Consider the following 25,398-nt stretch of genomic DNA (forward strand, 5'->3'; position numbering starts at 1 on the left):
TGAGGCAAAACAGACGGGGTTGGCTTAGATTGTTGACCACATGTAAGTTATATTGTCTTCAATGTTTATTGAAAACAAATGCATTTGCAAAATGAGCACTTGTCTCAAATACATTGTTACAGCTGTTGGTTAGCTAGCTAGCAAATGCTTTGCAATATTAGCATAGATATGAAATCAGTCAAAACAGGACATGATGAAACGAGTCACGATTCCCCACATGGCAGTTTGTCATTCTTGTAGCAATCTGGCCATCACAACATGCTGACTTCTGCCCCATGGAAGCGTGCACATCGTTTTAGTGACGTTGTCAGCTAACCCATCTATTGCCTCAGCAAACTGACTACCTCCTGAATGAAGCCATGACTGGTTAAAGAGACAGCGCACACTTTTAGAAAATAAGCGTCCTTCATGCAAAGGTTGTTGATCAGTTCAATAAAATAAGTCCCAAATGGAAGGGAAACAAATTGTATGTCATCTGTAGCCCAATGAAATCAGGCAAAACAAGCTCAATAACTCAATGCATGCACACACTCCTATTGAATATGCATTCACCTGTATTGTGAATAGACCTAGGCTACTTCTTCATTTACCCAGTTTATCAATTGAGATGTACCATTCAAATAAATTATTACCATTATATTGTTATGTAGTTTGTTTTTACAAATCTAAGTGAAATGTATTATATAATTGATTCATGAGTACATACATGTCTGATGTAGAAAATGTCTAATGTAATGATATTGAATTCAAAACATGCCCGACGATTGAACAGTAGCCGAGTTTCTGTCTGGATCATGTGCCATATTACACTTTGGCTAATATGATTTCATTTTTTGCAGTATATCAGGGACGTCTTTAGGCCTAAAATATTCATTAGCCCCCCCTAAATAAATCAATATATTAGTCAATATATTTTCTGTGTGATTTTTTCCCCCGTCAACCGTTCCATCGCATCTTAACATGAAATGGCACAAACACAGAGACAGTGTTGTGGCATGGCAAGCTACCAGGCAACTAGCAGTGATGGGAACATTGCTCAGATTTTAACATCTGCCCATGCTAGTGATATTGCAGAGAGAAGGAAGTATATCTGAGGAGAATTGTTGCGGTCACATCAATGTTAGGAAGACAGGGACTCTTTCCGTGTCAATGATGAATCTAGTGAAAGCACAAATAGAGGGAACTTTCTTAAATGTATGGAGCTTTTGAAGGAGTTTGACCCTTTCCTGCAAAGGTACAATACTCCAACAAATGCGACATCTCTCTCTCCAGAATCTCAGAATGACATGATCGAATGCTGTGCTCAAGAGATTATGGACACCATGGTCTCAGATGTCAAAATCTGGAATGTATGCCATTATGGCGGATGAGGCCAGGGATGGGCAGTCTGAACAGTTTGTGTTAGGTATGTGACAGAGGGGACAGTTAAGGTGCGTTAACTAGTACTAGCAGAAATCAAGTCATTTGATGCCGAATCGATAGCAAATGAGTTGCAACAGCAGCTCCAAATGAGAGGGATATCAGGCCTAAAGTGCGTTACACAGACCTATGATGGTGCAGCTGTCATGAGTGGGTCCAAATGAGGTGTGGAAGCACATTTCAGAGTGCTGCATCCGGAGGCTATTTATGTACATTGCTTTGCTCATGAGCTTAATGTAGTGTTGTGTCATACTTGCAGGGCTATTCCAGAGGCTGCTGAGTTAAGTTTCTTGGAGAATGTGTATTCGTTTTTCAGTACATCCCTAGTTAACCCCAACAAGCTCAAGCTCAAAGAAGCTCAGTCCAAACTTGGAATAGCATCAGCTGAACTTGTACAGCTCTCAAAACACTCTGGGCATGCCAGTTACGGTCCATAAATGCAGTCCTGGACACTAACTGCTATTTTTTATTGTCTGCCATTGGATTCCTCATGGCTGTTGGTCTGAGAGCAAAGCTTCATAAGTTCTCCACCGTGTATTTGCTACTGATGTTTCAGTCCCTTCTTTCTATAACTGAGGGACTACATAAGTACCTCCAGAAAGAGACTTTAGACCTGGCAGAAGTTTGTTTCGGCAAACAAGCTGTATGCGACACACTGATAGGCAAACGCACAGATGCATTTGCCACAGAACTTTATGACCGAACCAAATCACTGAAGTTCACAATATTCCAGATGCAGCAAGAAAGCACAAACAAAGGAAAAATGGGAGATTGTGGTGGAGACCTCCTTGGGTTTAGAAACAGAATTTTCATGTTCCCAAACAATGAAAACAAAGTTGTTGCTCCCCTGCTTGGACAGGATGGTTTGTGAGCTTGACCAGCGATTCGACTGTAGATGCAGGTCTGCTCAAAGGCATGCAGCCCCAACTCAAAAAACTTCCTAGAAACATCATGCTTAACCGAGTTTGCCAAGCACTACAGTATTGATGTTAAAACAGAAGAGATGTTTGTGGTCAGTAACTTTCCTGACCAGAAAAGAGAGGCTGGATGTCCTCCAAAAGATATGTTTGTTGTGCATAACAACCTGGATGATGATGTGTTTCCTTCTTTGAAGGAGATCATTCAGGTTGCCCTCACCAATCCTGTGAGCAGCTGCTCCTGTGAAAGGTCCTTTAGTGAACTGCGCCGGCCGCACTCCTGGTTGCATAAGACAATGGGTCAGAAAAGGCTTGCAAGTCCTGCAGCCATGTCCATTGAGGGAGAAGTGCTTGGGCCACAATAGTGTTATTGACCGCTTTGCCACCTTTAAAAATAGGAGGTACACTGATGTCCACCCACAAAATAGGCATCAAGAGAGAGAAGCAGGAGGAGCAGTTCTGTAATATTTGTTTGGGATCTTACTTTTTTTTTTTTTTTTTTTAAATCAGATTTTATTCCTAATTCTTTCAGTTAACATTTTATTTCGCTCATTAGTTGAATTTAGTTTTGCCCCATTGTGGATGATACTGTTTAAGATGTTCCATGTGTCTGAATTACTGGGTTAATTTTGAGCAACAATTAACAAAAGGGTGAAATTTAAATAAAGATTTTTGCTAATGGTATAATATGACCTGCACGTCTTCACATCTCTCCCTCTCAAAATAACATCCAAAAAGTATTTTGGCTCGATAGTACAGCCATTTTTGTGCCTTTTGTTGGATGGATGGGGACAGAGTGGACTTTAATATCTTTATTTGGATAGAATTTAAGTAAGTCATATTAGATCAGTGTCTAACACAAACTATGAGACAGGTACACTTTTAGCCAACCTTGACCAAAAATAACCTTATTTTGATAGATTTTACATTCATTGTTACTCTAAAAAAACATGATGAAGAGACATTTTGGGGGAGTATGCCCAAACCCCCCTAAAAGAGGCTTAGACCCCCTACCCATGAATCTCTAGTGACGTCCCTGAGTGGTATCATTTTGATACTAAACCTGGTATCATGACACACACGAGGATCCCCATGGTTTAAAAAGAGTGGTCTTCTCTAGTCACCGCACACACACACTTCACTGACCAAACAGCCTCTCTTCCTCTCCCTCTCACTTTTTCTGGAATGATAATGGAGAGATTCAGTCTGCGTTTCCGCTGACAGACACAGAAGGTACTGGAATCAGCAAGAGACATTGGTAGCGTCCCAAATGACATCCTATTCCCTTTTAAGTGCACTACATTTGACCAGATCCATAGAGCCCTGGGGGAAAAAAGTACTGCACTAAATAGGGAGACATTTGGGACGCATACAGAGTTCTAGAAAATAAACATGTTTTTCCAGCAGAGAGGAATTTTCCAGCCCAGTGACCCTAATACAGTAATAACACAAGCACCAGTGTTGCACCTCGCCAGAAGAGATAGTGTCTCTCCATCAGAGGGTCTGAAAGGCTTTGGTCATTCAATCGAGGCCGAATAATGGCCAGTCCCTTAACAGTGATATGGTGTTGCTCATAGCATGATGAAGTGGCGTCTACAGGAAAAGCCTGCTTAGACATACAGACTAGTGCTATGCAGGGTGTAGGCTAAGGCTACATCACAAGAAAGGCTACTATCTAGATAAAAAAACATGCAGAAAAACTTCCAGCGCGTGTGTGTGCGCGCGTGTGTGAGTCTGGTGATAATGCGATGCTGATTGATCGGTCAGTATGGAGCTGTGGTAGTGTCATGGTGAAGAATGGTGTTCCCCTTGACCTCTAACTTTCAGGTGTCCCATCCTGTCAGGAATTAGGGACAACGTGATCCATCTAGTCTCCTCAGTCCTTCTGAACACACCACTTGCTAACCGCCTGCAGCCTCCTACTGGCTGGCCACTAAACTGTTGCCATGGATACCACGGGTTGTTGGACAGTGGGGGAAGCACATGCAGATGGTACTTCTGTAGTGGAACCCCACAGGGCTTCCTCACTGCCACAGTGACTGTTAACAAAAAGGGAAGGTTCATTGGTGTTAAGTGTTAAGTGAATTGTCACTTGTGGCCAGGATTCCTGCTAACAGTATTTTCAACGACTGCTGTGAAATTCTGTAGAGACCAAAGAGTCAGTGCCATAGTGTAAGACAAGTCACCCGCTTCTGTGAGAGATGACATTCACAGACCAATGGATTCCTATCCAACGTTTACATAAGAAAACACCCAAGACCACACTGCTCATTGAAATGGAAGCAGGACATTCAGTCAGATATTCTACTCAATTCTGATTCTACTGTAGGTGTTAAGCCAGCCAGACAGACAGAACCCCTCTTATCTTGCTTCTAATTCAGACCAGGGGGAACTTCCTTTCAGTCATCCCAGAAGCAGAAGACAATTGAGGAACATCTTTCTCTATCACTTTCAGTGAGGATCTAGAGTGAATGTGTGAGAGACAATTCTCTTAGAGTGAGAACGGCTGGGGCTGTGTCGTCTAGGCCTAGTAAGTACTTCAAAGGCTCTGTCAGAGTCAAGACGACGATTTCTTGACATGGCAGGACTTTATTATCATAGTCATAGCAAATGTGAAAATGCACGTTAAATATTGGCCATACTAATGACCTGAATGACTAGCATATCAGCCAGGCAGTCTGTTGATGACGATCTAACTGATTTGACCTGGGAATCCAATCCATTAGGAGAAAGTGACAGATTCTCAGAGTGGAGGAAAACCCCATGTGATGCTACCTCCCTGCTGCCTCAGGATTCCTAGATGTATGCGTGCGTGCGTGTTGGGGGGGGCTCAGCTCTCAGCCAGGCCATCTAGCAAATCTCAAAACTGCATTGAAACAGCATGGAAGTCTAGCCCGTCTCCTCTCAGTCCACTGAAACAGTAGATTAGATTTAGTGTGAAAGGACAATTTTTCTTCAGGAACATTATTTGTTATTTGACCAATGGTTTACCAGACACATTGACAGAGAACATATTCTGAGCCATTCGGAAACTGGGGATTAATAGGGGTTTAGAGTCAATTCCAATTCAATTGAGTTTTCCAGATTAGAAAAAGAACCTGCCTACCCACCCAACCACCATGGTTGCCTTGCTTCTGACCGACTGACCAACCGCCACATAGCCTGGGCCTCCTCTGTAGGCCACTCAGATACTCACACTCCACTTAAATGAAAGGCTGGAGCTGAACTCATACACCTTCACTGACTGTAGCCCCCACATGTGGTTCTGTAGTCCGTGAGAGAGATATCTGATGAAAACTGACTAGAAGCTAAAGGGTCATGGCATTGGCATCAAAGGAAACCTTAGAATTTTAGACTTCACCTCCCTTTGTTTACCAAACAGTGCAGGCCTTAAAGTTAAAGCACACCGTGTAGGGCATTCACTTACAGCTCTAGAATCTACATCCGACATTATAGTAATTTAGCAGGACTTACAGTAGTGAGTATTTACATTTTCGTACTGCTCCCCCATGGGAATTGAACCCACAACCCTGGCGTTGCAAACGCCATGCTCTACCGACTGAGCCACAAGGGACCAGTAGTGAAATACGATTCATTTCAAGAGGGAGCTACTAAATGAACGTCTAAGCCTAGTTCTTTAGCCAATGTCATTATGAATCACATAGAATTTATCATTCAATTGTTCTCTACAATATTACAGCCTTAAATTGCTTGCACTTAACAGTGTTGATTAAATAAGAACGTTAGTTTGTGACAGTTGATAGTTTAGACCGCACAGTTCTTGGATGCATCTCTCCCATATTTTGGGAAGGTGGTAACATTGAGGATATTCTGTGCTTTGGACCAATCAAAATCAACTTGCTACCCTCGCCATTTTCATCTCCAATTCTGTGGCGTTCTATTCCCCTAGCCCTGGTCAATCAATATTGAGGGGCAGTTTCTATGGCAATTTAAAAAAGGGGAAGACTCAGAAATTCACAGTGAAAACTGGAACAGATTTTTATTATGGAGGGTAGATACAGCTGAAGTTTACATACACTTCGGTTGGAGTCATTAAAACTCGTTCTTCAACCACTCCACAAATTTCTTGTTAACAAACTATAGTTTTGGCAAGTCGGTTAGGATATCTACTTTGTGCATGACAAGTAATTTTTCCAACAATTGTTTACATACAGATTATTTCACTGTATCACAACTCAAGAGGGTCACAAGTTAACATACACCAAGTTGACTGTGCCTATAAACAGCTTGGAAAATTCCAGAAAAAGTAATGGCTTTAAAAGACCATTTGAGTCAATTGGAGGTGTACCTGTGGATGTGTTTCAAGGCCTACCTTCAAACTCAGTGCCTCTTTGCTTGACATCATGGGAGAATCAAAAGAAATCAGCCAAGACCTTAAAAAAGTTGTTGACCTCCACAAGTCTGGTTCATCCTTGGGAGCAATTTCCAAAACGCCTGAAGGTACCACATTCATCTGTACAAATAATAGTACGCAAGTATAAACACCATGGGACTACGCAGCCGTCTTACCGCTCAAGAAGGAGACGTGTTGTCTCCTAGAGATGAACGTACTTTGGTGTGAAAAGTGCAAATCAATCCCAGAACAACAGCAAAGGACCTTGTGAACAGGTACAGAAGTATCTATATCCACAGTAAAACAAGTCCTACATCGACATAACCGGAAAGGCCGCTCAGCAAGGAAGAAGCCACTGCTCCAAAACCGCTATAAAAAAATCCAGACCACAGTTTGCAACTGCACATGGGGACAAAGATTATACTTTTTGGAGAAATGTTCTCTGGTCTGATGAAACAAAAATAGAACTGTTTGGCCATAATGACCATCGTTATGTTTGGAGAAAAAAAAGGGGGAGGCTTGCATGCCGAAGAACACCATCCCAACCGTGAAGCACGGGGGTGGCAGCATCATGTTGTGGGGGTGTTCTGCTGCAGGAGGGACTGGTGCACTTCACAAAATAGATGGCATCATGAGGCAGGAAAATTAGGTGGATATATTGAAGCAACATCAAGACATCAGTCAGGAAGTTAAAGCTTGATTGCAAATGGGTCTTCCAAATGGACAATGACCCCAAGCATACTCCAAAGTTGTGGCAAAATAGCTTAAGGACAACAAAGTCAAGGTATTGGAGTGGCCATCACAAAGTCCTGACCTCAACCCTATAGAAGTTTTGTGGGCAGAACTGAAAAGGCGTGTGTGAGCAAGGAGGCCGACAAACCTGACTCAGTTACACCAGCTCTGTCAGGAGAAATGGGCCAAAAACCCAAGTTAATCTTACATCTAGACGTTCCGCTAGCTGAACACCTGCTCCAATATCCAATGATGGGCGTGGCGCGAAATACAAACTCCTCGAAAATCCGAAAACTTCAATTTTTCAAACATATGACTATTTTACACCATTTTAAAAGACTCCTTTATCTAACCACACTGTCCGATTTCAAAAAGGCTTTACAACGAAAGCAAAACATTAGATTATGTCAGGAGAGTACCCAGCCAGAAATAATCAGACACCCATTTTTCAAGCTAGCATATAATGTCACAAAAAACAAAACCACAGCTAAATGCAGCATTCACCTTTGATGATCTTCATCAGATGACACTCCTAGGACATTATGTTATACAATACATGCATGTTTTGTTCAATCAAGTTCATATTTATATCAAAAAACAGCTTTTTACATTAGCATGTGACGTTCAGAACTAGCATTCCCACCGAACACTTCCGGTGAATTTACTAAATTACTCACGATAAACGTTCACAAAAGACATAATTATATATACCGAACTCCTTTATGCAATCGCTATGTCCGATTTTAAAATAGCTTTTCGGTGAAAGCACATTTTGCAATATTCTGAGTAGATAACCCGGCCATCATGGCTAGCTATTTTGACACCCACCAAGTTTGGCACTCACCAAACTCAGATTTACTATAAGAAAAATTGGATTACCTTTGCTGTTCTTCGTCAGAATGCACTCCCAGGACTTCTACTTCAATAACAAATGTTGGTTTGGTTCCAAATAATCCATAGTTATATCCAAATAGCGGCGTTTTGTTGTGCGTTCAAGACACTATCCGAAGGGTAACGCGCCCGGTGCGTATCGTGACAAAATGTCAAAATATTCCATTACCGTACTTCGAAGCATGTCAAACGCTGTTTAAAATCAATTTATGCAAAGTCATCATTCAACGTTCTGGCGCCTTCTGAGAGCCTATGGGAGCATTAGAAAATGTCACGTTACAGCAGAGATCCCCTGTTTTGGATAGAGATGGCAAAGAAGGCCAAGAAATCTTCTCAGGTTTTGGCCTGCCATTTGAGTTCTGTTATACTCACAGACACCATTCAAACAGTTTTAGAAACTATGGAGTGTTTTCTATCCAAAGCTAATAATTATATGCATATTCTAGTTTCTGGGCAGGAGTAATAATCAGATTAAATCGGGTACGTTTTTTATCCGGCCGTGAAAATACTGCCCCCTATCCATAACAAGTTAAACAATTTAAAGTCAAGGCTACCAAATACTAATTGAGTGAATGTAAACTTCTGACCCACTGAAAATGTGATAAAAGAAATAAAAAGCTGAAATAAATCACTACTATTATTCTGACATTTCACATTCTTAAAATAAAGTGGTGATCCTAACTGACTTAAGACAGGGGTTTGTAATAGGATTAAATGTCAGGAATTGTGAAAAACTGAGTTTAAATGTATTTGGCTAAGGTGTATGTAAACTTCTGACTTCAACTGTATGTAAGGGATAATCAACAAGGGGCTATGAGTTCTAGGAAAAGAATGAAGGTGGAAGGTGTGTTCCACGACGAGCTAGCGAGGAGGAAATGACCTTCCACAGAGATGCATTATTTTCCAGAGAACGCATGGAGCCGAGCTGATTATCCCTTTAATATCATGGCTGTAATTTAACACATTTGCCAGTAGAAATGTGTTCAACATCCACTGAAGTAGCTGGAAAATTTACTAGATAGTAACAGTAGTTGCCTTGGTAACCAAACAAACAGACTTGCTAGTTTAGCTAACCAAACCATCAGTCCTAGGTTGCTATTATGAAAAACTAATTCAACAATGTCAGTAATGTTTTCAAATCAACTTTTTCCTTTCCAAAGCACATCAAAACATAGAACATGTAAGATTGAACTATTGCCATTGAATTGTACCATGCGGATAAACCGTGTGTCATTAGGGAATCAGGTACTCAACAATACATTTCAGTCCGTTAGCTTTGAGAGAGATCTATATACACACAATTTTGATTTGTATTCCGCAGATTTAATTTAGAAAGCGCCTGTTAATCACACAAACCTGCAGCCACTAGCTGTCAGTTGATGTTCAAAGTTATGAGTTCTGCCGACGGAGCAGCGACAGCTCTATTGCACAGCAACCACTTTTTGACCATGGCCGTTATGACATTCTGTTCACTCTAATCATGCTAAATTCTAAGTAAATCGTCTAACTTTTAAACTAAATAATGGTAGAGACATAGGGCTTGGACTAATTGTTTTTCTCGTGCATTTCTTTATTGAATGAATCATGTTATGGATGAACACCCTACACAGAGAGAGAAGATATTTTGTGGATGAAAGAGGAAGTGGCGGTCAGGAAAGCAGTACTCAGATGACATAACTTGGTCAGTAATCTCCCTTGGCTGTATTCAATTGCTGTTATGAAACGCTGTATATTCCCCAACTACTGAAGAAATGGAAGTAGCATCTAGCAAGACACACACCAACAACAAAATCAAGTGTTTTTCCATTTTTCAAACCAAGGCTACAAAACCTGTTATAAGGCCAAGGAAGAGCACATAAAATCAACACTAGTTAAAAATAACTTCTGTTAGGAAGAGTGTCGTAGAAGGCCTGGCAAGAGCAACTACAACTATTCAGACCATATTCAAACATCTTGTCTTTGGACAACCATCACATACAGTGAGTAGATCTTTGTTGGAGGGGAATTCATGCCCCGAATCCCCAGTAAGTTAAATTCCACATTTGGCCCAGTCTAAGAACCCAAGAAGTAAACCACCCTCAAGCCAAACCCCCCAATCAGGGTCAAATTTCAGCTTCATAATGACAGAAGAACCATAACAGTCCTTCTGAATCAGACTTTTTATAGCAACTACGTAGGCCTAACATTTGGCCTTGGTTTACATGTCTAACCTCAGAAGTCAATGTTACGTGAGGACAGCAACAAATACTACTCACTGTAGTACAACAGTAGTAGAGTACTGTATGTAGACTGTGGATCTGATTCTGTAGCAAGGCAAGTGTGTTTCGGGTTCTGTGTGACAATGCCTATCCTACTCATCCTCTATTACGGTAACCTTTAAAAACAGTGGTCTCATCACCTTTTACTGGACATAAGTCATAAGCCTTACTTATAAAGTAGAACATTGACATATACAGCGCCTTCAGAAAGTACTCAGACATTTTGTTATGTTACAGCCTGAATTCAAAATGGATGAGAGATAGATATATAGATATATCTATATATCTTTTTCTTCACCCATCTACACACAACCCCATAATGACAAAGTGAAAACATGTTTAGAAATCTCTAGAAATGTATTGAAAATTAAATACAGAAAGGTTATCAATGAACATCGATTCTGGAAAATGAATGCTCGGGGGCATTGCGCTACCACTAGCAGCATTTTTTGCCAAAGACTTATACTAGAAACCCTTTTTCAGGACCATGTCTTTCAAAGATAATTCATAAAAAAAATCTAAATAACTTGACAGATCTTCATTGTTTCCAATGCTTCACCTGTGGAACGGTCGTTAAGACACAGCTTACAGAAGGTAGGCAGTTAAGGTCACAGTTATGAAAAAAAACTTAGGACACTAAAGAGGCCTTTCTACTGACTCTGAAAAACACCAAAAGAAAGATGCCCAGGGTCCCTGCTCATCTGCATGAACATGCCTTAGGCATGCTGCAAAGAGGCATGAGGACTGCAGATGTGGCCAGAGAAATAAATTGCAATGTCCGTACTGTGAGACGCCTAAGACAGCGCTACAGGACGGACAGCTGATCATCCTCGCAGTGGCAGACCACGTGTAACAACAACTGCCCGAGTTACACCAGGAACGCACAATCCCTCCAGAGACTGGACTGAGGGCTTGTAGGCCTGTTGTAAGGCAGGTCCTCACCAGACATCACCGGCAACAACGTCACCTATGGGCACAAACCCACCGTCGCTGGACCAGACAGGACTGGCAAAAAAGTGCTCTTCACTGATGAGCCGCGGTTGTGTCTCACCAGTGGTGATGGTCGGATTCACGTTTATCATCGAAGGAATGAGCGTTACACCGAGGCCTGTACTCTGGAGCGGGATCGATTTGGATGGTCCGTCATGGTCTGGGGCGGTGTGTCACAGCATCATCGGACTGAGCTTGTTGTCATTGCAGGCAATCTCAACGCTGTGCGTTACAGGGAAGACATCCTCCCTCATGTGGTACCCTTCCTGCAGGCTCATCCTGACCCTCCAGCATGACAATGCCTCCAACCATACTGCTAGTTCTGTGTGTGATTTCCTGCAAGACAGGAAGGTCAGTGTTCTGCCATGGCCAGCGAAGAGCCCGGATCTTAATCCCATTGAGCACGTCTGAGACCTGTTGGATCGGAGGGTGAGGACTAGGGCCATTCCCCCCCAGAAATGTCCAGGAACTTGCAGGTGCCTTGGCGGAAAAGTGGGGTAACATCTCACAGCAAGAACTGGCAAATCTGTTGCAGTCAAAGAGGAGATGCACTGCAGTACTTAATGCAGCTGGTGGCCACACCAGATACTGTTACTTTTGATTTTGACCCCCCCCCCCTTTGTTCAGGGACACATTATTCCATTTCTGTCAGTCACATGTCTGTGGAACTTGTTCAGTTTAAGTCTCAGTTGTTGAATCTTGTTATGTTCATACAAATATTTACACAAGTTTGCTGAAAATAAACACAGTTGACAGTGAGAGGACGTTTCTTTTTTTTTGTTGTTGCTGAGTTTAGCTGTCTAGTCTGCGTTTTATAAAATGTGCAATAAGCATAAAACAATTATATAAGGAATCAGCAACTTGTTCTCATTCTGAGAAATAAGGTAGGCCATTTGATTTCAACATCTAAACAAAGTGGACAGGCTAGCATGCTGTTTAAACAGTTGGGAGAGAGAAGGGTGTGTTCATAACTCAACTGTTCTACCTTGTTATCTAGCAAAAAGATCCAAGGTGGCTAAATATAAAAGATTAGTTGGCTATTCATTGGCACGTGGGCTTCTGGTTGAGAGACTGCTGACTGTTAGAAATGCACTGTATTTGACCTTTAATTGTGATTGTGAGAACAGTGTACAAAACATTAAGAAGACCTGCTCTTTCCATGACAGACTGACCAGATGAATCCAGGTGAAAGCTATGATCCCTTAAAAATGTATCCTGTTAAATCCATGACAACTTGAACCATTGGAGTCAACATGGGCCAGCATCCCTTGACACCTTGTAGAGCCCACACCAACAAATTGTGGCTGTTCTGAGGGCAAATGGGGGGGGGGGGTGCAACTCAATATTAGTATACTCAGTGTATAATTTTAGACATCGCCCCACAATTTTTTGAAGAACTTTGCTTACCAAAATGGTGCCAGCCTTAAAATGAAAGCACGCCATGTGTGGGGAGGGACAAGAAGTAAAGAGTTCTTTAGTCAGCCCAGCCAGTGACAGAGAGACTGAGGGTTGCTGTGGTATTCAGAGCCAGATAGGACAGAGAGGAGTGCACTGCCCAGCCGTACCCACCCTTACTACCAGTTTATTACCGCGTGGGACTCCAGGCGTAGAATTCCTCCAACATTGACCTCAATAGCACCTCTGTTCTGGTGGTGTTTGAATGTCAAACGCACTGCGATACAAAGGAGCCATGTCTAAGTATGTGTGTGAGGGGGGAGAGGCTTCTACACTATTAGGCATCTTCTTGTGTGGGGGCTACTATGGCTATGCTATGCTAGCTAGGCCCAACATAAGCACAGAAATGCTAGGCCTATTCGTTGTAAGCTTTCGATTAGATGTGAAGCCTAACATGGTGATTTAACATGGTGATCTACTCCCAGTAGATAATGTGGCCCATGTAATAATCAGACCAATCCGATTTGTGATATGACATTTCCCATCAGGGATGAATAAAGTACTGTACCTATCTGGTTTTAGCAGTACGAAACAGTATGCACTCACTACTGTAAGTCACTCTGGATAAGAGCATCTGCTAAATTACTAAAATGTAAGCAGCAGCGACAGCGATTTAAACCACTTCGCATCACTGTATATTACTAGTACAGTATGGTCTGAGGGGACAATGAATGACCCTCACAGTGTGTTGACTAAATGAGCTATAGCCTAGGTCTGATGTCACAGGTCCCGACTCCTGCCTGTCTATTTATGGTTCAGAGACATGGTTATGGAGGAGAGGTAATGGACCTGCCGTTTTGGCTGTGGTCCATATCAGGCTGTCAAACATATCTAGGCCTCCTCACCTCGTTACTTCCTCCTCAACATGGGCCGAATTCCTCGTTTTTGCACTGCGGCTGCTGGCCAGCAGGTTGTTCTCAGTAACACAGTTATATACACTACCATTCAAAGGTTTGGGGTCACTTAGAAATGTCCTTGTTTTTGAAAGAAAAGTACATTTTAGGTCCATTAAAATATGACATTGATCAGAAACACAGTGTAGACATTGTTAATGTTGTAAATTACTATTGTAGCTGGAAACAGCAGATTTTTCATGGAATATGTACATAGGCGTACAGAAGTCCATTATCAGCAACCATCACTTGTGTTCCAATGGTACGTTGTGTTAGCTAATCCAAGTTTATCATTTTAAAAAGGCTAATTGACCACTAGAAAACCCTTTTGCAGTTATGTTAGCACAGCTGAAAACTGTGCTCATTAAAGAAGAAATAAAACTGGCCTTCTTTACACTAGTTGAGTATCTGGACCATCAGCATTTGTGGGTTCAATTACAGGAATGTTACAACCTCTGATGTCTCTCTGGAAGGCAACTCTTGCTCGAATTTCATCTACCTTGTTGTCAAGAGACTGGACATGGGCGAATAGTATACTCGGGAGCGGTGGGCAATGTGCACGTCTACGGAGCCTGACCAGGAGGCCGCTCCATTTCCATTTACGTCATTTAGCAGACGCTCTTACCCAGAGCGACTTACAAATTGGTGCATTCACCTTATGATATCCAGTGGAACAACTACTTTACAATAGTACATCTATATCTTTTTTGGGGGGGGTTAGAAGGATTACTTTGTCCTATCCCAGGTATTCCTTAAAGAGGTGGGGTTTCAGGTGTCTCCGGAAGGTGGTGATTAACTCCGCTGTCCTGGCGTCGTGAGGGAGCTTGTTCCACCATTGGGGTGCCAGAGCAGCGAACAGTTTTGACTGGGCTGAGCGGGAACTGTGCTTCCGCAGAGGTAGGTAGGCGAGCAGGCCAGAGGTGGATGAACGCAGTGCCCTTGTTTGGGTGTAGGGACTGATCAGAGCCTGAAGGTACGGAGGTGCCGTTCCCCTCACAGCTCCGTAGGCAAGCACCATGGTCTTGTAGCAGATGCAAGCTTCAACTGGAAGCCAGTGGAGTGTGCGGAGGAGCAGGGTGACGTGAGAGAACTTGGGAAGGTTGAACACCAGACGGGCTGCGGCGTTCTGGATGAGTTGTAGGGGTTTAATGGCACAGGCAGGGAGCCCCGCCAACAGCGAGTTGCAGTAATCCAGACGGGCGATGACAAGTGGACCTGCGCCGCTTCCTGTGTAAGGCAGGGTCGTACTCTGCGGATGTTGTAGAGCATGAACCTACAGGATCGGGTCACCGCCTTGATTTTAGCGGCGAACGACAGGGTGTTGTCTAGGGTCACGCCAAGGCTCTTAGCACTCTGGGAGGAGGACACAATGGAGTTGTCAACCGTGATGGCGAGATCATGGAATGGGCAGTCCTTCCCCGGGAGGAAGAGCAGCTCCGTCTTGCCGAGGTTCAGCTTGAGGTGGTGGCTCCGTCTGCAGCGCCGTTGTTTAGGATTGGCTTCTGGGATTAGATCCATGTCCTGGGTGGTGGTCCAGAGGATCCGCTTCAGGAAAGTCATATTCCTGGTCATAATGTTGGTAAGTTGACATCGCTCTTATATCCAATAGTTCTTCCAGGCTGTATGTCATAAGACTTAAGATTTCCTGGGGTAACAATGTTAGAAATAATACAAATAAAATGGTTCCTAAGGACTTGAAGCGAGGCGACTATTTCTGTCGGCACCATTTTGCACCAAAATAGTGTTTACAGAGCGTATACCGGGTATACGGTCTGATATACCACGGCACAACGCAACGCAGAGTGCTAGGACACAGCCTTAGCCGTGGTATATTGGCAATACATTACAAATCCCTGTGGTGCCTTATTACTATTATAAACTGGTTACCAACGTAATTAGAGTAAAAGTACATGTTGTCGTCATACCCATGGTATACGGTCTGATATACCACGGCTGTCAGCCAAGCAACACTCAGGGCTTCGAATCACCCAGTTTATAATAGAAGTCATGGAAAAAGTATGAAGGAGGAGTCAAATCAAAACATAAGATATCTGCAAAAGAGGAAGAGAGTCAAACAATAACGCTTAATGAGTGTCATGGTCCTAGAATCAGGATCTCTGTGGTCATGTTATGATTTCTTCTTAACGCTGTAGTTAGTTTCAGGACCTCTTTCACACTACTGTCAAAGCGCACATGCTCGCTCACTAGATGAATTCCTGGTCTTTTTTGGCTCTACTCTGTTACTAAAGTGATAATACTCAGAAGCGTGACTGCGCTTCTTTCCTGCCCAAATAATATCCCCAGTGCTTTCAAAGACTGTTCCCATGGACAAAAAAAAAAGCAAAAATCTCCCTCCTATTCCAGCAGCTGCTGAAATCAATGAGCACGCTGCGGAGCTCAGCTAGCCAGCCATGCAGGCAGCCAGCCATGCAGGCAGCCAGCCATGCAGGCAGCCAGCCATGCAGGCAGCCAGCCAGCCAGGCAGCCAGCCAGCCAGGCAGCCAGCCAGCCATGCAGCCAGCCAGCCATGCAGGCAGCCAGCCATGCAGGCAGCCAGCCATGCAGGCAGCCAGCCATGCAGCCATGCAGGCAGAGGAAAACAGGCGGCAGCGTGCCAACTGTACAGGATTATGTCTAGACTATATCACTGACCCGTCTATTAAAATCATACGGACGCTAATGAGTGAACTGTTTGACATTATTTGGCAGAGTGCAGGGCTAACTGACATGCCTGAATAAACCAGGGTTTTGAGTCATCATTGACATGTCATCATTTAAAAACACTAGGGACTAACGACTGAACAGTTCCTGTGTATACGGCAGGTGAGATGGATTAGAAGTCAAGCCTAGGTCTATGACTAGGATAAGGAAACTGGCATTTGAAAACATTGAGGCTTACAGAGAAATAGGATCTATAAATATATGACAAAGACTGTTTAGAGGCGTTTTCAACCAGAGATGTGCAAATTGATATGAGTTCAGTATAGGCCTAGTTTTTCCCAACATCATGATTCATGCCTCAGCTCTGGCTTCAACTTCATTGCAGAATGTGTCATTTTATTTTAAAATAGGCTACTATTGTGAGTAGTAGGCCAAATGTTTGTCCATTTCTTCACATTTCTAGGACAACTTCCTTCCACACAACACACTGGAACCTCCCTCTTAGATTTCAACACAAAGCCTTACAGTCTTCTACTCTCCGGATATGAATAAGAAAAATAAAACCGGAGCAGGAAGTGTGTGTGCTAACAGAGAGCAGCCATAGAACCGGGGCAGTTCAGTTCAAAACACTTGTTTCCCAGACAGAAAGGTTGGGTGCAACAGGAACTGCCAGATTATGATTTGCATAGCAGCAGTACAGGTCATACACAAATAATTTCTCTCCCAGACAGGAAATTAGTTAAGTGGAAAAATAAAATCTTGGAATGCCAATATTGAAAACAAACAAAAATCTGAAAAATGGCTACTATAGCATGTAGGCAAAGGCTAGTCGACTGCTTTAGGGACACTTCCCAGCATTAATCACCTAATGTCACAGTTTGACATGCTTTAGGGACACTTCCCAGGATTCATCACCTAATGTAACAGTTTGACATGCTTTAGGGACACTTCCCAGCATTACCAACATTAATCACCTAATGTCACAGTTTGACATGCTTTAGGGACACTTCCCAGGATTCATCACCTAATGTAACAGTTTGACATGCTTTAGGGACACTTCCCAGGATTCATCACCTAATGTCAGTTTGACATGCTTTAGGGACACTTCCCAGGATTCATCACCTAATGTAACAGTTTGACATGCTTTAGGGACACTTCCCAGGATTCATCACCAAATGTCACAGTTTGACATGCTTTAGGGACACTTCCCAGGATTCATCACCTAATGTAACAGTTTGACATTGAACAATGTGGATGATTAAATTCAACCCCACAACTTACGATGGAGTTGAGCGGCGACTAGAGTGGGCGGACAGGAGCACCGGCGTAACAAAATAAAGTTATCAAAAACAACTGATTTCAGTATCCAAAGAACAGCCCATAATTAAACATGACATTGGTCTACTGATTTCAGCATTGGTCTGTGTAATTGTGGGCTATTCTTTGGGTGCTGAAATAAAACAAATTTTGTCGCCACTCAACTCCATCGTAAATGGTAGATATGGGGTTTAATTGTCTACGAACAAGGTAGCCATAGAGCTATACAGATCTATATATGTTGGTTCTGAGGTCGTCTAAAGGCTGGTTCACAGATTAAAGTGTTCAGTCAACCTATCTAGGCCTATCCAGAAGGTAACCCAAGCTGCTCATCCCAGTCTGAACAATGAGGCTCTGGTCTGGTCTGTGCTGCTGCTGCTGTCGTCTGAAGAGATTCCAGGTGGCTCTTTAGCTGATTCAGCATGTTGCTGCACCATGGCAAACTGCCTGATCATCTGTAGAGGACATCTGAGAGGGTTTAAAATGCGGGGATGTTGCTAGCCCGTCCTTATGGAAGTCACGCTTTAGGCTAAAGCAGACAACAGTTGCTAGGCTATATGATAAGTTTGTTAGGCAAATATATCGTAGGGTAGGGCCTTATTTGGTATTTCATGAGGATCCCCATTAGCTGTTGCAAAAGCAGCAGCTACTCTTCCTGGGGTCCACACAGAACATTAAGAGACAAGAACAGCTCAAGGACAGAACATTTTTTATTTTTTTTAGGCACACGTAGCCTACACACACTATCTAGGTGAAATAGGGGAGAGGTGTTGTGCCGTGAGGTGTTGCTTTAACTGTTTTTTTGAAACCAGGTTTGATGTTTATTTGAGATGGAACGGAGTTCCATGCAATAATGGCTTTATATAATACTGTATGCTTTCTTGAATGGTGTGTTAACGTGTTACTTAGCAATGCAATGCATAATAGCATTTGTGATGTCTGTCTTTTCGATGTTTGCTTGTAGGGCATAAACGCTGTCAGTGTTGACTGCGTCGGGGAAACATCCCTAGATTGGTATTGATAAACGCCCCTCAAGCACCAGCCAATCTCAAACTTCCTGCGTGTTCCAAAGAGTGATTTTGCTTCAGATGTTGAAAAAGGTTTGTCGTATTACCAGACTTCGTAGCCACCTGTTTACGGCATAATTTGCACCGAACATTGCTCTGCTCTTTGTCGGACTTCAAAATGCCAAACCACTTCCAAATGACTGAAACAGTTTAACCCTTTTTATCAATAATTTCTTCACTGGAAGCTGCTATCACTACCACCGTTTTCACCTACATCACTCATTTTTCGTGCTTAAGTGGCTACTCCATCACCCGAGGTGCTAAGTGGTTTTTAGTGGGTGTATACCTCTCCACGTGCATATTGTCACTTCTCCGCACGTTCCTGCTGCGTCACAGAGGTGAAATGGACTGCAGTACCTAATTATTTTATATCGACATTATCGAAAATGAATCTAAATGTTTTTATATCAATATTGAGGGAAGTAATTACCTCGATAATTATTGATATATCGCTCAGCCCTAGTCAGATGTAGTACAAAACTGAGCGGAGGACGTTTGTGGATTAGCTAAGACTTTTACACACCCCACCCCAGTCCCTTCTCGGCCAGCTGGAGCAGAAAGGGGAGAATTTTGGGCGGGAAAACTATGCCGATATTGTTTGTGATGAGACAATAGTTTACTCAAATTGTCTTTTGCACTCTGTCCGTAAAGCTACATGTTAATAAGGTCAAACATTACTCAGCATAATATATGGCGTCTATGGAATGTTTAACAATGTTCTCACAGTAAGTGATTAGTCATGGTTCAGCAACCCCTCTACAGGAAACAATATCATGCATTGCTCAGCCTACTCAGTTCAGTGGTTTCCAGATACAAATGGTCCATATTCACAAATCCATCTGCTATAACAGTGACCGCACTGACTGAAGAAATGCTGCAACAAGATGCCTTGCGTTCCAACTTTAACAAAGCACACAGGCAGACGTCAAAATGCCCCGCTCCCAGCTGAGCTGTCCACGTATATCTAACAACAGGGATCGTTTCACAATGGATCAGGGACAGTAATGGATCAGGGACAGTAATGGATCAGGGACAGTAATGGATCAGGGACAGTAATGGATCAGGGACAGTAATGGATCAGGCGATGACGGAATATCTCAGGCTGGTCTGGGCACAACACAAAAATGCCAAGTTTTCAGGTGGTCCAGTCAGCTAGTTATGTTCCCATTTGTACTTCACTATTTATATTTCTGACAAATTTTACTCCACTAAATTCCTCAAGAAAATAATGTACATTTTACTCCATACATTTTCTTCGACACCCAAAAGTACTCATTACATTTTGAATGCTTAGCAGGACAGTAAAATGGTCCAATTCACACACTTATCAGGAGATTATCCCTGGTCACCCCTACTACTTCTGATCTGGGGGACTCACTAAAAACAAATGCTTTTTGTAAAGATGTCTCAGTGTTGGAGTGTGCCCCTGGCTATCCGTAAATGTAATGTATAGGGTGGTAGGTAACCCAGCGTTGGGCCAGTAACCGAAAGGTTGCTGGTTCGAATACCCTAGCTGACAAATCTGTCGATGTGCCCTTGAGCAAGGCATTTTATCCCAATTTGCTCCAGGGACATTTACCATGTATGCCTGACCCTGTAAAACAACACATTTCACTGCACCTATCTGGTGTATGTGACAATAAAACTTTTTGAAAGCAATGGAATTTAAGTCATGAATAAGGGTTAGCGCAATGCCCGGTGAGATGCCTAAGACAGCGCTACAGGGAGACAGGACGGACAGCTGATCGTCCTTGCAGTGGCAGACAATGTGTAACAACACCTGCACAGGATCGGCACATCTGAACATCACCGGTTTTGAGTCGCGGTTTTGTCTCACCAGGGGTGATGGTTGGAGTCGCGTTTATCGTCGGAGGAATGAGCGTTACACCGAGGCCTGTACTCTGGAGCGGGATCGATTTGGAGGGGGAGGGTCCGTCATGGTCTGGTGTGTCACAGCATCAGCAGGCAATCTCAACGCTGTGCGTTACAGGGAAGACATCCTCCTCCCTCATGTGGTACCCTTCCTGCAGGCTCATCCTGACATGACAATGCCATGAGCCATACTGCTCGTTCTGTGAGTGATTTCTTGCAAAACAGGAATGTCAGTGTTCTACCATGGCCAGCGAAGAGCCCGGATCTCAATCGCATTGAGCACGTCTGGGACCTGTTGGATTGGAGGGTGAGGGCTAGGACCATTCCCCCCAGAAATGTCTGGGAACGTGCAGGTGCCTTGGTGGAAGAGTGGGGTAACATCTCACAGAAAGAACTGGCAAATCTGTTGCAGTCCATGAGGAGGAGATTAATGCACTTAACCTCTCTGGGCCAGTGGGTCGCTTGCGTCCCACCTACTCAACAGCCAGTGTAATCCCGTGGCGCGATATTTAAATACCTTAGAAATGCTATTACTTCAATTTCTCAAACATATGACTATTTTACACCATTTTAAAGACAAGACTCTCGTTAATTTAACCACACTGTCCGATTTCAAAAAGGCTTTACAACGAAAGCAAAACATTAGATTATGTCAGCAGAGTACCCAGCCAGAAATAATCAGACACCCATTTTGTCACATAAACCCAAACCACAGCTAAATGCAGCACTAACCTTTGATGATCTTCATCAGATGACAATCCTAGGACATTATGTTATACAATACATGCATGTTTTGTTCAATCAAGTTGATATTTATATCAAAAACCAGCTTTTTACATTAGCATGTGACTAGCATTCCCACCGAACACTTCCGGTGAATTTACTAAATTACTCACGATAAACGTTCACAAAAAACATTAATTATTTTAAGAATTATAGATACAGAACTCCTTTATGCACTCACTATGTCCGATTTTAAAATAGCTTTTCGGTGAAAGCGCATTTTGCAATATTCTGAGTAGATGGCCATCACAGGCTAGCTATTTTGACACCCACCAAGTGTGGTACTCACCAAACTCCGATTTACTATTAGAAAAGTTTGATTACCTTTGCTGTTCTTCGTCAGAATGCACTCCCAGGACTTCTACTTCAATAACAAATGTTGGTTTGGTTCCAAATAATCCAGTTATATCCAAATAGCGGCGTTTTGTTCGTGCGTTCAAGACACTATCCGAAGGGTAAAGAAGGGTGACGCGCCCGACGCGTTTCGTGACCAAAAATTCAAAATATTCCATTAACGTACTTCGAAGCATGTCAAACGCTGTTTAAAATCAATTTTTATGCGATTTTTCTCATAAAAAAAGCAATAATATTCCGACCGGGAGTCGTTGTTTTCGTTCAAAGAGAGAGAAAGTAAACATGGTGTCGGCTCGTGCACGCGCCTCCAGTCTCATTGTCCTCAGATCGATCACTATCCAAATGCGCTAATGTTTTTCAGCCATGGCCTGCAAAGCCACCATTCATCGTTCTGGCGCCTTCTGAGAGCCTATGGGAGCGTTAGAAAATGTCACGTTATGCCAGAGATCCCCTGTTTTGGTTAGAGATGATCAAGAAGGCCATGAAATGGTCAGAGAGCTTCCTGTTTGGAATCTTCTCAGGTTTTGGCCTGCCAAATGAGTTCTGTTATACTCACAGACACCATTCAAACTGTTTTAGAAACTTTAGGGTGTTTTCTATCCAAATCAAACAATTATATGCATATTCTAGTTACTGGGCAGGAGTAGTAACCAGATTAAATCGGGTACGTTTTTTATCCGGCCGTGCAAATACTGCCCCCTATCCCCAACAGGTTAATGCAGCTGGTGGCCACACCAAATACTGACTTATTTTTTTATTTTGACCCCCCCCTTTTGTTCAGGGACACATTATTCTATTTCTGTTAGTCACATGTCTGTGGAACTTGTTCAGTTTATGTCTCAGTTGTTGAATCTTATGTTCATACAAACATTTACAAATGCTAAGTTTGACAAAAATAAAACTCAGTTGACCATGAGGACGTTTTTTTGTTGTTGCTGAGTTTATGAACATGCAAGGGTCGGATTAAGCAGCCAGCACCTATATCAATTAGCAAATGATCTCGCTAACTACTAGTTAGCACAATAGCTAACTAGTTGTCTGGCTCACTCACTAGTTGCACTTTAGCTTTCGAAAACCTCTCAGTTGTTAGCTTCACCCACGGCAAAGTGTCTATAAAACTGACAGTCAAGTGACCCAACTAACAATATAGTCAAGTGACCCAACTAACAATGGAAATAACCCCTCTAGCAAGGCAAGCAGGAGGAGGCGAGAACAGGTGGGACCCTTCTAGCCAATGAGGGCAGATACGTGTGAACTAGGGTTGGGCAGTATCCAGATTTTCATACCATTTCTGTACCATACCGGAGTATACGGTATTACTGTAAGTACACACGAGAGGCACTATTATTTATTTTATCTTTTTTTTTTATGCACAAAACAATTTAGGCAGCATGGATCTTGATCCAGGCAGGGATTGATTGGTTACAGCAGAGACAAGAAGCTTGATCTTGTTCACTAACAAAATGAAAAGCTTGAGGCCTGAGCTGGACATAACTACAGATGTGCCAAATAAATTAACTTATAAGCAGTGGAGTAGCATGCACCCCACAAGGCGTGGTGCCCACAACCCCCATAAAGAGAGGAAATCATACCGTTGGTATGTCTAAATACCCCGATGTACAGTATATCACCCAAGCCTAGTTTGAACAACAGGCAAACATTAATATAGGCCTCAAAATATATCACAATATTATTTATGTGCTTAGTTGGCTGTACCTGCACCAATACTCCAGTACTTTTCCTTCATAATGTCTGTAGCGTATGAACGGTTTGGCCTACAAACTTATGAACCACTATGAAAATGGGTGTCACGGGACTCATCTGAAGGTAACCCACACAAATGAATTGAAGTATAATAGAAGTTGTGCCAACAACAATAGAAGTTTAATGGGTAATATATATATATATATATATATATATATATATATATATATATATATATATATATATATTTTTTTTTCCTGAGCTCTTACATCTAGATATTGGACTCTTCAATATATTATTCCTTGTGATTTATTATTATTTGCCATCTATGAATTTGTTTTTCGATGCTTCTCTATGGGTTATAGTAGTAAGGGCCAAATTCAATATTTTATCAAAGACTTTTGGGGATACCTAAAGGGGTCCTAAAATTCCAAATCAAATAGCCAAATGAGACATGGTATGACCAACTTAATTCCGTACGTTAGCTTAGTACCCCCCGGTGTTGGTTGGTTGTACATTTGTATTTAGACCTTTTTTGGAAGTATATACCGGCCATAACGGGAGTAAATTATGATAGTTGCTCAGCGAAACTCCATATTTGGTGATCAACGAAAGTATTTTGACATTATAACGCTTGCAGAGCTTTCGGGGCGTTACAGCAGGTTCAGTTATCGATGAATGAGTTAGCGGCACTCATGTCAGGCTCATGACCAGAACCATTTCATTGCCGAAAATAACTCTGTATTTGGAAGTTTTCTGATTATTATTTGATACATTGAAATTGTAGTTTGGCAAGTGTTAGTTAATGGACTAAGGTAGCGAACTAACTAGCTAACGCACCATGCATGAAATCAGACTTGGGCTAACACGAGTAGGCTAGCTAAGTTAGCAATATCACTACCTGCGGCTTATTCAATCCATGTGAACTCGCTTGGCGGTGAATGATTCTGCGTCGCTAACGTTGGCTACCATTTTCAGTTACTATAGTTTCTTTATTAGCCACAAACCGGGTTTTAAAAGTTGACCGGTCACTTACACTTACCAGTGATTTCTTCGAATACTACTTTTGAATGGGAGATCCGACGTCTTTGCACACCGATAGCGCTACATTCACCACCAACTTTCAATGGTACAACAACAAGTGTACCCCTCCCTCCAACGCAGTAAAAATCCTGTCTTCCATACACAAATGTCATTGGTTAGTATATAGGACCCGTACGATATCGACCAATAAAACAAATTAGCTTCCTCTTTGGCCAATAGTGACGTTGAAACAGTGTTGTGGGCGTGTTTCACTCTACTGCTGAAATTAATCGGGGAAATTGTTTAAAAATAATTACGTGATACTGGAGTGCAAGAGGTTGGAATTCATTTTTAATTTTGTTAAAATCTAGATTTTTCATGTATCTATATTGCCTAGCTGTATATGTGATTAAGGTACTCATAAAATGGCAAGATGTTGACCTATACGAATTATATTTCAAATTTAGCAGTATTATATACGTTTTAAGAAGACACCACATTTCCATGGATTCAGACAGCTCTGGGGAAATTTGAATCCACTGTCCAAAGTAGGACTTCCTTTGTGCAATGCCAGCTCTATAATCAGGCTTTATAAAGAGGGATTGATGTGCTCATGTAACCGATGTGAAATGGCTAGTTAGTTAGCGGTGGTGCGCGCTAATAGCGTTTCAATCGGTGACGTCACCCGCTCTGAGACTTGAAGTAGGG

At 42.5% G+C, this 25,398-nt stretch overlaps 1 protein-coding gene across 3 annotated transcripts in view; it reads right to left on the reverse strand.

Annotated features, from left to right (window-relative positions):
- Nucleotides 1-24,899, reverse strand: part of LOC106608122 (CYFIP-related Rac1 interactor A) — a 43,032-nt gene extending 18,133 nt beyond the window's left edge. Inside the window, exon 1 of one of the 3 annotated variants that reach the window (XM_014205860.2) lies at nucleotides 24,710-24,899. The gene's annotated coding sequence lies outside the window, so the exon portion shown is untranslated. The remainder of the gene's footprint in view (nucleotides 1-24,709) is intronic. The other 2 variants (XM_014205862.2, XM_014205861.2) reach the window with 2 other exon arrangements.
- Nucleotides 24,900-25,398: the final 499 nt, after the last annotated feature.

The sequence above is a fragment of the Salmo salar genome, chromosome ssa06 (genome assembly GCF_905237065.1).
Source record: "Salmo salar chromosome ssa06, Ssal_v3.1, whole genome shotgun sequence".
In the NCBI taxonomy this organism is placed as follows: Eukaryota; Metazoa; Chordata; class Actinopteri; order Salmoniformes; family Salmonidae; genus Salmo; species Salmo salar.